Source organism: Octopus bimaculoides, chromosome 10, assembly GCF_046866305.1.
Source record: "Octopus bimaculoides isolate indiv1 chromosome 10, ASM4686630v1, whole genome shotgun sequence".
NCBI lineage: Eukaryota > Metazoa > Mollusca > Cephalopoda > Octopoda > Octopodidae > Octopus > Octopus bimaculoides.
Window position 1 is genome coordinate 20001 of NC_142937.1, and position 14736 is coordinate 34736.

General features: G+C 40.7%; 1 long non-coding RNA gene across 2 annotated transcripts in view; it reads left to right on the plus strand.

Annotated features, from left to right (window-relative positions):
* LOC149133424 (uncharacterized) overlaps nt 1-14736 on the plus strand; it is a 33901-nt gene that overhangs the window by 3566 nt on the left and 15599 nt on the right. The window contains exon 1 of one of the 2 annotated variants that reach the window (XR_016243309.1): nt 4302-4767. The exons of the other annotated variant lie outside the window; for it this stretch is intronic. This is a non-coding gene — a long non-coding RNA (uncharacterized LOC149133424). Of the gene's footprint in view, nt 1-4301; nt 4768-14736 lie in introns of those variants that run through there. 2 annotated transcript variants of the gene reach the window in all.

Sequence of the window (14736 nt, forward strand, 5' to 3'; positions counted from 1 at the left end):
AGAAACTCTGCCAAATCAGACTGGAGCCTGGTGTTGCCATCCGGTTTCACCAGTCCTCAGTCAAATCGTCCAAGCCATGCTAGCATGGAAAGCGGACGTTAAACAATGATGATGATGATGATGATGATATATATATATATATATATATATATATATATATATATATATATATATATATATATATATCATCATCATCAACGTTTAATATCCGCTTTCCATGCTGGCATGGGTTGGACGATTTAACCGAGGACTGGCGAACCAGAAGGCTGCACCAGGCTCCAATTCGATCTAGCAAGGTTTCTACAGCTGGATGCCCTTCCTAACGCCAACCACTGCCATTCTGGCAGAGGTTGGACGTGTGTGTGAGTGTGTCTGTATATATATATATATATATATATATATATATATATATATATATATATATATGAATGTATGTATGTAGGTATGTATACAGCAGGCTTCTTTTAGTTTCCATCTACCCAATCAATTTTGGAGACTTCGGTCAATTTGGGGTTATAGTAGAAAACACTTAGGACACTTGCCCATTTTGCCATGCAATGGGACAGAACCCAGAATCACGTAATTGAGTAGCAAAAGTCTCAGCATATAACCACACCAGCAGCTTGACTAAATCTCCTCCATTTCCACCCCACCATGCCCACCACCTCGAAGCAATTCAGTGGATTGGTGGCTTTCTGTCAGACGCTTCATTAGTTCAGCTGTACTCCAGGGTTTAGTTCTGTCCCCTGCACTCAACAGATCGAAAAGCCTGCACACCATCCCCTACACTGCACCCTGGTGTTAACCCTACGAAACACAGACACCTTCTGCCAAACCTGCACCGATTCCACCAAAAACATATCCAACTGGGTCCCAAAACATATCCAACTGGGTCCCTAACACACTTTTCATCTCCTCCATCTGCAACGAGATTCTAGCAGACATTCAACAGGAAACATTGTGCCACAGCCTTCTGCTTAAATTTCAATTAGTATCACAATCATCCATCCATCTTTTCTGCCCATTATTTATGGGAGGGTCGGGGGATTAGAGTCGTTAGGCCCCTCCCTCTATGGGGTCCCATCAGAAGCAACTTTTTAGCCTTTAGATTATTTTCTTTTTAAATGTAATCCTTATTTACTCACACGGTTTTCAATTAATCCTGGATTATCTCATAACTTCAAGATTCTGACGATGTAATTGTTCCTTTTTGGAATGGCATTGTTAGGGAGGTGTGAGTGGCCAGATCTGGCCAGTTTGAACCTAAAACAGAATATTTGAGCCTCAACGGGCCCTGCCTTATTTAACATTGTCCCAAAACTGATCACAGAGGAAAAGGATCCTATCAGCTTTTTCAAGGAATACCAGATGAGCCACCCATACCTGGGTACAACTCACTCAACAAGAACTCCCCACTTGAGTGGACCATGATACCGCAAAACTTGGCTTTAAAAGGATTTAGATAATCCTATCAGGTGGTGCTATTAAATTGGACATGGCCTGGACCAATCTTTGGTTGAAACATATCAAAGTTTTATCTAAGATGTACATATGCATCATCATCATCATCATCATCATTGTTTAACGTTCACTTTCCATGCTGGCATGGGTTGGATGGTTTGACTGAGGACTGGCAAGCCAGCAGGCTGTACCAGGTTTCATTCTGATCTGGTAAGGTTTCTACAGCTGGATGCCCTTCCAAATAACAACCACTACAAGAGTGAAGTAGGTGCTTTTACGTGGGCCAGTCAGGCAGCACTAGCAACAACCATGCTCAAATGGTGCTTTTTACATGCCACTCTATATACATATATATATGTATGTATGTATGTGTTTGTATCGTAGAGGCCTGTGGCTTAGTGGTTGCAGTGTGTCCTGCGCTCAATTGCAAGGCTGTGAGTTCCCGGTGGTGGTGTTGTGTCCTTCCATTCAGCTGGCAGAAAGGAGTTGAACATGGGATTCAAAAAGGGCCACTTTTTTCCCATTTTCAATCACATTGAACCTCCATGAGAACTATGTTAAGGATTATGCAATGTCTGTGGAGTGCTCAGCCACTTGTATGCTAATTTCACAAGCAAGTCGTTCCATTGATCAGATCATTGAGCACTCATCGTCATAACTGACGGGAATGCCTGTTAGTTACATATGCATATGTACACACACACACACACACACGCACACATATATACACACATAAATACATTCATACATATAAATGGGAGAAGTTACGAAAAAAACAACAACAGACGAGGACAGGTGGTGTAAACAACAAAAGGATGTATTAGTTTAACGCTCGGGAATAGAGAAAGTCTTTGACGTTTCAAGCACCGTTAATGGCACCTGTGTCCAGCGTCGCCTTCCTGGCACTTGTGCCAGATGGCACGTGCAAAGACATTCAAGCGAGATCGTTGCCAGTGCCCTTGGACTGGCTCCTGTGCAGGTGCCACGTAAAATACACCATTCTGAGCGTGGCCGTTGCCAGTACCGCCTGACTGTCCTTTGTGCTGGTGGCACGTAAAAATCCCCCACTACACTCTCGGAGTGGTTGGCGTTAGGAAGGGCATCCAGCTGTAGAAACTCTGCCAAATCAGATTGGAGCCTGGTGTACATCTGTGTGCGTGTGTTCAATGATGTTTAATTTTATTCAAACCAACAACAAACAGCTAATTATTCACCCACACACAGTCTCATAGACTCTATTATACATTAATCTATATTTATCACTTGTCAACTACTTTTACGCGATAGTTTCAGGTTTTTATCCAAGTGGTCGGAAACACAGACTTTTTTAAACGGTCTTTGTCCCAGCTTTTAAAACAAACGACAAAATGCTTTTATATCACATGATTAGGAACATCGTTGATGCTCTGCTTGTTGCTTAGGAAACGGATAATTAAAACTTCATTCAATGTCTACAATTCAAAGCAAACTGACTTTTGCTCAGGGCATTGGGCAACCAGCCTCCTCCAGTGGGTTCCATTCAGCTTCTATTGTCATACATCCATTCTACATAATGCTGAGGAATTTCAACCATGTTTCGTGGTCTGCTACCACAACAGCTCCTTTATAGGATCCAGTTAGCTCAAGACATCATCAGGAGGATCCACGTCCGGTTTCGGCCCCTACTCCCCTACCATTTTGACGTGGCGCCTCCCCCCCTTTCGGAGGTGTCTTCAGCTCCGGTGTTGGGTGCATGTCTTCTTTCTTCTATTCCCTGGCCTCTTCAATGCAGCATCAACGAGTGTCAGCGTCCGACTGATTGTCTTGTCAAATTCCCCTTTTTATACCTGCCGCTAGGTTCCAGCAGGCTGCCCCAGCAAGTTGTCACGTGACACTGTCTAAATTTCCTGCTGCTAGGGTCCAGTAGGCAGCCCCAGCAAGTCTTCGGGTCATCTTGAAATGGCCACCACCGGGTAGCATGGGATCTTTGGCCTCCCTTTTTTTCACACTCGTTATCAGGTAGTACTCAAGTCATGGTTGTTTTCAAGTCCTGCTGATTGGTTAGGTACAGAATGGAGCCAGTCAGATGGAATCCCTTGCAATGGTCACAACCTCGCTCTTCTCAGAATCTCTTTGTTTCTGACCTGATCTGCCAGTGTGCTCTCAACATCTTTCTCAGATACATTTCATTGAATACAATTAGTTTTCTATTCCTCTTCGTTGTCTTCTTCCAAATCTTTTTCTTTCAACATGGACTCCAAATTGAAACTCACTCCAGCTTCTTCATTAACTTCCACCCATAATCTTTCAGTCTCGTAACACTCTCGTTATGTTTCTCTTCACTGGTTGTCATTAATATAGATTTTTTATTGCATTCCACGTTTCAAGTTTTGTCTTTAGTGCAGGGTTTTTGGGGGGTTTTTTGTGCTAAGTTATGAGGGTAGGGTGGAACAAACCAACAGCTGTTGTTATCTAGTAGGAGAGACAGACACAAAGGCACACACAGACGCACACATACATACATACATACATACATACATACATACATATATTCAGTCAATATGAGAATAAAAAACTCTTATAGGGATGGTTCTGTCTAAGTTACATAATAATAATTATATATATATATATACACACATATATATGTATGTATCTATATGTATGTACATGTGTGTGTATATATACATGTATATATATATATATATATATATATATATATATATATATATATATATACACATGTATATATACATGTATATATATATATAAATCTATATATATATATATATTATGTCCTTACTTACGCAGGTTGCCAAAACTTCTATATCGGACAGATGAGCCTCCCATTACGTAGAAGAGTAGCTGTCCATAAGGAACAAATAAACCTCCCTCAATACCGCCAAATTCCACTCAGTAGCCACATAGACTCTTGCGCCAGAAACAAAAACCCTAAATTCATTATATTCCCTTTCTATCAATGTAAAGACAGAATCTCCACACAAGAAAGAATCAACAAGGAGAATCTTTTCATAGAGAAATTCCAACCATTTCTTAACACACAACACCCCTCAGTGACCTTATTTCTCTATGAACAGACACAAACTTCCTGTTGGGAAAAAAAAAGAGTTCATAACTCTAACTAAAAACACTTGTCTCCCCTTACACACACTTCCTGTTTTGACACCACATTTCCTGCTTAACACAAACTTTTAACCCTTTTTTTAAACCTAACAAAACTCTCAACTCTCATGCATCCTTATTTTTCCTACCAATTTATACATGAACTACTATTGAACTACAAAAGCTCAAAGACAATATAATTTATGGGTATATTTATTATTTTTTTATATATTATTGTTTTATATATTATTTTCTTCATTTTGTACTTCTTTGTAAAAAAACATTTTCATTCTCCTTCTTCTTGATAATTTGCTTCTTCGCAATGAAAACCGGTTAGAAAATATCTTTATTAAATTATGCTTCCAGTTCAGCATTCTGGGTTTTTTTCATTTTCCTATATATATATATATATATATATATATATATATATATATATATATATATATACATGTATATATATATATATATATATATCATCATCATCATCATCATCATCGTTTAACGTCCGCTTTCCATGCTAGCATGGGTTGGACGATTTGACTGAGGACTGGTGAAACCGGATGGCAACACCAGGCTACAGTCTGATTTGGCAGAGTTTCTACAGCTGGATGCCCTTCCTAACGCCAACCACTCAGAGAGTGTAGTGGGTCCTTTTACGTGTCACCCGCACGAAAACGGCCACGCTCGAAATGGTGTCTTTTATGTGCCACCCGCACAAGCCAGTCCAGGGGCACTGGCAACGATCTCGCTCGAAAATCCTACAGGAGCCAGTCAGGCGGTACTGGCAACGGCCACGCTCTCTCTCTCTCTCTCTCTATATATATATATATATATATATGGTGAAGGCACATGGCTTACTGGTTAGGGTGTTGAGCTTACAATCATACGGTCAACAATTCGATCCTTAATGGTGCGTTGTATCCTTGAGCAAGACACTCTATTTTGCATTGCCCCAGTCCACTCAGCCGGCAAAAAAGAGTCGTACTTGTATTTCAAAGGACCAATCCTGTCCCATTCTGTGCGACACTGAATTCTATGTTAAGGGTGCAGGTGTGTGTAGGGCACTGATCCAATTGAAGGAGGTTGTTCCGTCAATCAGATCAACCGGAACACTTGTTGTAAACAAAGGAGTGCTTGTTTATATACGTATGTGTATATATGCTTGTGCGCTCCATGGAAATGTTGTATTTGTTTAGCCCCAGGCTAAACCAGCCTGAGCAGAGCTTTAGTCATAAGGGTTCCATCTTTGACCCCCCCCCCCCATTTCTTCTTCTATGTGGGTTACCCTGCCTCAACTTCCTTCCCAGTCTCACTTGAAACATGATCCCCCCACACCACCAACACCACATAACTGTCCCCCCTCCCCGTATCATGTAGAACACAGATACACACATACATACACGCGCACGCAGTCACTGACTCAGTTTCTTTGGCTGTTTGTTTGCATCAGCCCACATCAGGGTGTAAAAGTGCATGGGTATACATATATATATATAAGTGCATAGGTATACATACATATATATATATATATATATATATATATATATATATACACACAGACATACACACTGCTATATATATATATATATATATATATATAAATATATATATACACACGCACACAGATGCATATATACACACACACATGTAACTATTTGGACTTTGAGTATATGCCTATTCTTGTGTCAGTCAAAGCACATTCACCGTTTCAGGCTACCTGATATCATCCTCCACAGAAACTCTACAATTTTCACTGGATTTATGTCAGGAAACCCACAATGTTTGTTGTGTTTATTGTTGATAAAAGAAACAGAAGATGGATTTAGAATCTTTTATTCAACACGACAATCGTTTCAGCACATCCTTCAATCTGTCCCACCCACATCAGTGAAACTGAGTTCTACAAGTGCTGTGTGTCCCACCTACAATTAACAAGAAAACTTCTTACACAATGAACCAAACTACATCTCTTTCTCACGCATTATTTTTACCTCTCACTCCCCAATCTTGTTGTCCTCTTGGCCCAGGGCCACTGTATCCTTACTCTCTGCTTGCCCCCGACCTGTGTATTCTACCCACATGCCTTCTCTCACTCTAGTATTGCCATCTGCTAGCCCCCCCCCCAACCTGGATGTTCCACCAACACATAACAAGAACATTTTGCCCTCACCCTACCTCGACAAACCAATCCACGTCTCTTCTCTTTCTCGCAATTCCTCCTTCACTCCACAATCTCCTACAAATCATGCTTACTTGCTAATGGGAGTTTTGGCTCCCTAAACATCGGAGACCGAGGGGACAGTCACAACTGGATTGCCTGTGATCATACTTCTGCTTACTCAGGGTTTAGCTGGAGAAAAATGACAACATAAGCACACAATATCTGCCCCCCACCCCATCACCCTGCCCCTCCCCACTGCTCCTGACACAAATCAGCCCACATGTGGGAACTGGTCTTCATTTAGAAATAGCAGACAAATCTCCCTCAAAATCACACCACATTGCTGTCTTCAAAAAACACGAGATCATGTTGGATGGTCAAGGATGGAAACCCTTTGATCATAAGTCAAGACTCTGACTGCAGCTGAAACCAGACAGAGGGAAATGAGAGCTGTTGCATGGTTGCTCTATCTGCTGAAAATAGCAGCTAAATGATCCTCACCTCACTTCTGAACTTCTTCAATAAAGAAAGAAGGACACCTGAAGTCATGCACTTCTAAATATGAGATGGTCATGGTTGAGGCATCTGTGGTCATAGACCTTCTCCACCGAGGCTGGCCTAGGGTTAAACAACGAAAAACCAACAGTGACACTTATAGAACAGGATGACTCCATCACCACCAGGCACCAGATAAACACACACACACACACTGACCTCCCCCACCGTGTTGTGTGTGAACAGTTTTCTGTTGCCATGGAAATGTTGACATGAATAATAACAACATGGTGGTGGTGGTGGTGGTGGTGGTTTAGTCCCAGGTCAATCCAGTCACAGCAGACACTCCAGCTGTGACCATCTTGCCTTTCCCCTAAAGTTTTGTTTATACAATGTAACTATTTCTAAAATGGGAGCCATTTCAGGGAGATTTGGCTGCTATTTCTCCCAGCTCTAGCTACCATGTAGATGCCTCCCACATTGGTCCATACATAAGAGAGGAGTAGGGTGTGATTTGAGGGAGATTTAGCTGCTATTTCTAATAATGTAGTTAGTAGTGGCGGATCTCCCTCATTGGTTTGTGGTGGAAAGTGGTGGTGGTGAAAGTAGGAGTTGCAGCTTAGGTGATAGTAGCAGTGGTTATGAAGTGAGTAGCGAGTAGGGGGGTGGCAGTGGTGGTGGTGGTGGTGGTAGTTCTGGTGGCAATTTTGTGATGGTATATGTTGCAGCACTTGTAGTGGTGTTTGTAGTGGTGACAGTGGTGGCTGAGGTAGTAGTGGTGGTGGTGGTGGTGTTGTGATATATGGGGTTTTATTTTTTTTAGGAAGTCTTCCAGGCTGTGACCCAGATTTTCGTTATATTTTCCTGGTGAATATGAGAATGAAAAGGGCCTACCCCAACCCCACTCACTGTACCAGGGTGTATAGTCTCTCTTGCTCGTACAAGTGTGTGTATACATATCTATATATTGGTGTGTGTGTGTGTTTGGTGAGATGAAGTAATGCTACTGGTGCTGGTGGTGGGGGTGGGGTGGTAGGTCCCTGGCAGTGGTTTTTCTCTTTCTTGGGTTGCGGCTGTTTGCAGCAATGGAGACTGTGACAATTGCTAGAATTATTTTGAAGGGGGTAAATGTTGCAAGAATGGCCCAAGAGAATGGGCCCTACCCGAAGCATGGCACCTTTTAACTCAAAGAAGGACAATGTGAAAAGGGCACTGGTTGTCGGGTGGTGAGTGGGGACAAAGACACACACACCTCCCTCTCCTTTATAATTACCATTCCTTTCTCTCTCTCTTTCCATCCCCTTCTTCTCCTCCCCACCAATTACACAAACCCCAACGTGAATACCATATTGCCAGAGGAAATGAATGCATGAACCATCATCCCCCTGATGTCCATGGACACGACGGACTGGACTGTAATCGTCCCAGGAATAAACACTATGATCATGAAAACATGCAATTTGTAGAAACGTGCATAGCAACGCATTGAAATATTTCTAAATTCCATCCATGGATTATTATTATTATCATTATTATTATTATTGTTACTATAATAACATGCACTTTATTCAGTTTCTGTCTGACAAATCCACTCTCAAAGCTTTGATTGGCCTGATGCTATAGTGGAAGACACTCGCAAGGCAGTGAGACTGAACCCAGAACCATGTGGTTGAGAAGCAGGCTTCTTACCATCCAGCCAAGCTTGTGCCTCTCTATCTTTCTCTCTCTCTTTCTCTCTCTCTCTCTCTCTCTCTATATATATATATATATATATAAAACAGGGATGTGTGTGTAATCGCTTTTCACGTGAAATCGACTTCACCAAATGCTTCCAGACTTGTAATGCATGAATAATTTGACTTCGGATAAATCTTAGGCTCTTCATTTGATTTTTTTAATTAAAAATAAATAATATTGCTTTATATTTAAGATTTACTTCTTTAAAAAGGTTCCTCAATGTCAACTTCCGGTATTGACGTAACAATGGCAAAAAGATTCACTCTCTAATTTTTGTGTTCGTGTGTATGAGAGAGAGAGAGAGAGAGAGAGAGAGTATATACTACATACACACCGCTCTCTCACATGTCTCACACACATACACACGCACACACACACCCCTTGACTCACTCACACACTGTCTCTTACAAACACACACATACATAAATGTATACAAACATATTTACAGAGACACACGTGTGTATGAGCGCGCGTGCGTGTTTGTAAGAGACAGAGTGTGAGTGAGTCAAGGGCTGTGTTGTCATGCATACATCCAAAGATGTATGTATATTTATGCATGTACGTATACATGACAACAAACCTCTCTCTCTCACTCACACTCTGTCTCTTACAAACACACACATACATAAATGTATACAAACATATTTACAAAGACACACGTGTGTATGCGCACGCGCTCCGGTATTGAGGTAACAACGGCAAAAAGATTCACTCTCTATTTTCTGTGTGAGTGTGTATGAGAGAGAGAGAGAGAGAGAGAGAGTAAATACTACATACACACCGCTCTCTCACTGTCTCACACACATACACACGCACACACACACCCCTTGACTCACTCACATTCTATCTCTTACAAACACACACATACATAAATGTATACAAACATATTTACAAAGACACACGTGTATGCGCACGCGTGTGCGTGCGTGCGTGGGGGGTTCCACAATCGCCATTTGTCTCAATTACTCTTGTGATGATATTCACGTAAATCATTTCTTTCATTTAATCCCCGTTTTAATTTTCGTAAAAGTTTCCAAGTACCAATGAGGCTTTTTGGCACATCTTCAATTTTCCCCATTCATGAGAGGCGCCCATCCATCATTCATCTGAGTGTCCATCTACAGAATGTTCTCAAATTTCTATACACCATATTTTGCCTTTTTTTTCCTTCAAGTATATAAGCAACAATTTCATTCCCGAGCAACGCCGGGTGCTTCTGCTAGTATATATATATATATATATATATATATATATATATATATATATATATATATATTCACACACACACACACATGCATATGGTATGTGATGCGATATGTTAAATTCATGTATATGTATGTATGTATATATATATATATATATATATATATATATATATATATATACACATACATACACAGCATATACATGAACATGTGTGTGTATTGACTAACATGTATGTGGGAGTTAATGTCATTGCATGTCACTATACATGTATGTATGTACTGTGTGTGTATGCATGAATGCAAGATATATATAGGTATGTGTATGAATGTGTGTGTGTGTGTGTACATGTGAATGTATGAGTAACTCTATATATGTATCTGTGTATGCTTGTATGAATGCAATGTATGTATATAAGTGTGTGTGTGAGTGTGTTTGTGTATGCGTCTATGTACGTATAAATATATTTCATTAAATAATCAATGAAAGACAAAGAAAACAACATTGACACCAAACAGGGACAACACCCCACCACCACTGCCGCCACCCCACCACCACCAACAACAAAAACAACAAGGACAGTAAAAGTGTGTGTACATGTTTGCACTCAAAGTGCACCATCTGTTTGCAACTGGTGGCCACCCCAAATGCCAATGATTGTATTGTTATGGAAATCTGTGGGTGTTGTGATTGTTTAGCCCTAGGCCAACCCTAATACGGCTGTTCAATGAACAAAGGCGTTCCAATCACGACCAACCTGTGGATTTAAAGTAAACGTACAGGGCTACATTATATCAGGTCGTTAAGAATGAAATGATCCGATTTTGAACTGAAAGTTTATTTTACTTTATCTCAACGAAAAGCAATGCAGTTAATCAAAGAATGCACCTAAATCATCAACACAATTTTGCCATTTTATCAATAACTTATTTATGCTGGTAGCAAAGAATTCTGGAAAGCAACATATAAGTATATGCATATATACACACATACATGTACACGCCTACTTATATATGTATATATATACATGCATATATTGGTACAGGGCATCAAAGAAATGTGAACAAAAAGAGAACCGAGAACATAAAAAAAACACAAACAATGAACATCGAAAGAAACAAACAGAGAAACGAAACAGGCAACATAAAGAACATTCCCTTCATCAGTTGCCCCCTGTTTTATATACTCCGCATTTCAAAGGCAGAGACCAGATGAGACTTCGTTAAAACAGTCCTTCCCGCAGAAGGTTAAAGTGGTAACAAAAACAGAACAACAAGAACAAAACAGTAAAAACAAACGGTGAGGACTGTTGAGACTTAACGAGCTTTGAGAAGAGACAGGTAAAAGCACATGGACTTGCATGACTTCCAATTAACAGCCAGGGACCCTCACCAATTGGGAAGGATACTACGTAAAATGAGAGACCACTTGAGACCTGCAGCAAAACAAACTTTTGAAAGTCGACGGGGCCAACTTCCAGTCTGAATCTTGCTGAAGAGGACCATCTTTGGGAACTGGCTACTTGGTATCTGAATCACATGGCCAACCCAGTAGAATAGGCTTCCTTCCAGTTTCCATCTACAAAATTCATGTCTAAGGCATTGATTGGTCTGACAGTATAGTATAAAAGACTTAGCCAAGGTACCACACAGTGGGACTGAACCCAAAACCAACTGGCTACAAAGGGGTCTTCCTGACCACACAGCTTTGCCTTCTTGTAATTAATTTTTCAACGAATGTAAAAGAATCCCTTTTTTTTGGAAATGGTGGATTTCGAAGCACAAACGTGAAGCTAATAAATAGAAACATGGAAACTATTTGGAGAGTAAAAATCAAAGAGGCTGCCAGTGAGACTCAAACCCACATCTTTGAACATGACAGATGTTCTACCATTGGACCAAAGCATTTTAGAAACTGATTTGTTTTTTTGGGGGGTCCAAAATAGTTTTCTCAACTCAGTATTTACAAGGCCTTATTTATAGCTTCCTCTGTGTACTTCAAGACACTTCGAGAAAAAAAAAGCCGTGTATGAGGGGAGAGGGTGTGAGGGAGTGAATATATCTATGTATATATATATACGAGATTATATCATGCATACGTGTGTGTATATATATATATGCACCACCCACGTCAACACAACAACAGTGAAATGTTATATCCCCCCACCCCCACCCCCATTGCACCCCCCTCCTCTCTCTTGGGTGTCCTAAGAAAATAGTCTGCTGTTTTACTTCCTTCACACAGAGCCTCTTGGGGGCAATTCATTGTGTTCTACTTAACACCACCACCACCACCACCACAACCATCGCATTCACCATCATCATCATCATCATCACTGTCACCAGCATTACTGCTATCATCGTCATGACCACCACCACTACTACTACCACCATCATTGTCATCATCATCATCATCACCACTACCACCACTACTACCACTATCATCACCATCATCATCATCAAAAATTGGTGAGTAACTTTTATGTGGTACCTTACTTTACAAGAAATAGCAGCTAACTCTCCCTGAAATCACTGCTTAGCTGTCTTAAAGTTGGAAAGACCCATTAAATTATATATTCCAAGATACACTAGGGCTGAATTAAAACCAAACAAAATCAAGATAATCATAGTTGTAACACCCACCATCATAGGTCTACTGGATCAGTATTGCCCTAGGGTTAAACAACATGGCAGACCCTCTTATCATGCTCAAGGTCACAGTCAACACACAAAAACAAGGAACTACATTCACACAACGTTGCAGGCCCCGCCCTGGATTGGCTGTATCTCTACTACGTAATCCCTTAAGTATTCAGGGACAGTTCTGCAGCCCTTCCCCTTAACAATGATTGCCCTATACACCACCACCACCACACCACCACCACAAGAATCTCCTGGGATATTCAAATACTTTCCTCATCTAAAATATAAGAGAGTAAGGTGTGATTTGAGGAAGATTTGGCTGCTATTTCTAACAGGTGTAGCCACCATGCAGAGGTCTCCATCATTGGCTTGTACATACATACATACATACATACATACATACATATATATATATATATATATATATATATATATATATATATATATATATATATATATATATTTAAAAATTTAAGGAATGGAGAAAACGCATGTTATAATTGCATACTTTATTCCTACATATGTTTCAAAGGATTACAACCTGTGTGATCCATAGGGATCTGTGATATTAAAATTGTAACCTTCTCTTCAGGGAATGCATGGGAATCATCTTAAACGTAAGACATTATGACCAAGTATGAAAACAATAGATGGATAAGGTTATGACGTGATTCACTTGAAAAAAAACGTTAGAAAATTGGACACTACCGGATAGTGGGTTGGACAACACATACATATAACTGTGAAAACATACATGCATACATAAAGACATATACACATATACATGCATATATATACACATATATATACACATATATGTGTATATATATATATATATATATATATATATATATATATATATATATATACACACACACACACATGTATACACCCATACGTCCATATTTACACATATGCACATACGTACCCATGCCTATACAAATATACCCATATGTGTGCATGTCCCCATACAAACATATATACATATATATATATACATATATATATATACACATCGTTGCCAGTGCCCCTGGATTGGCTCATGTGCAGGCGACACATGAAATCTTCCAAGCGGGATCGTTGCCGGTGCCCCTGGGCTGTCACTTGTGCTGGTGACACATGAAATTTCTTCGAGTGAGATCGTTGCCGGTGCTGCTGAACTGTCTCTTGTGTGGGGTTCTGGGATTTTTCGAGCGGGATCGTTGCCGGTGCCCCTGGGCTGGCTCTTGTGCGGGTGACACATTAGGTTTCTCGAGCGAGATGAGCGTGGCCTTTGCCAGTACCGCCTGACTGGCCTTCGTGCGGGTGACACGTAAAAGCACCCACTACACTCTCTGAGTGGTTGGCTTTAAGAAGGGCATCCAGCTGTAGAAACACTGTCAAATCAGATTGGAACCTGGTGTAGCCATCTGGTTTCACCAGTCCTCAGTCAAATCGTCCAACCCATGCTAGCATGGAAGGCGGACGTTAAACAATGATGATGATGATGATGATGTATAAATAGAAATAGACACATACATATACTCATACATATACATCTACGCCTATAACCGAATAAACAGATACGCATATACATAGCAATGAATTCCGGGTAGAGGTAGGGGTCCACCAAGGTTCCGTCCTCAGCTCCCTCTTATTTATCATAGTCCTCCAGGCAATCACAGAGGAGTTCAAGACAGGTTGCCCCTGGGAGCTCCTCTATGCTGAGGACCTTGCCCTAATTGCGGAGTCACTATCAGAACTAGACGAGAAGTTTCAGATGTGGAAGCAAGGTCTAGAATTGAAGGGCCTTAGAGTCAACCTAGCTAAAACCAAAATCCTAATAAGTAAGAAGGTAGATAAAACACAAACCCCTTCAGGTAGATGGCCCTGCTCAGTATGTAGAAAAGGAGTAGGTAGTAACTCTATAAGATGTACCCGGTGCAAGCTATGGACACA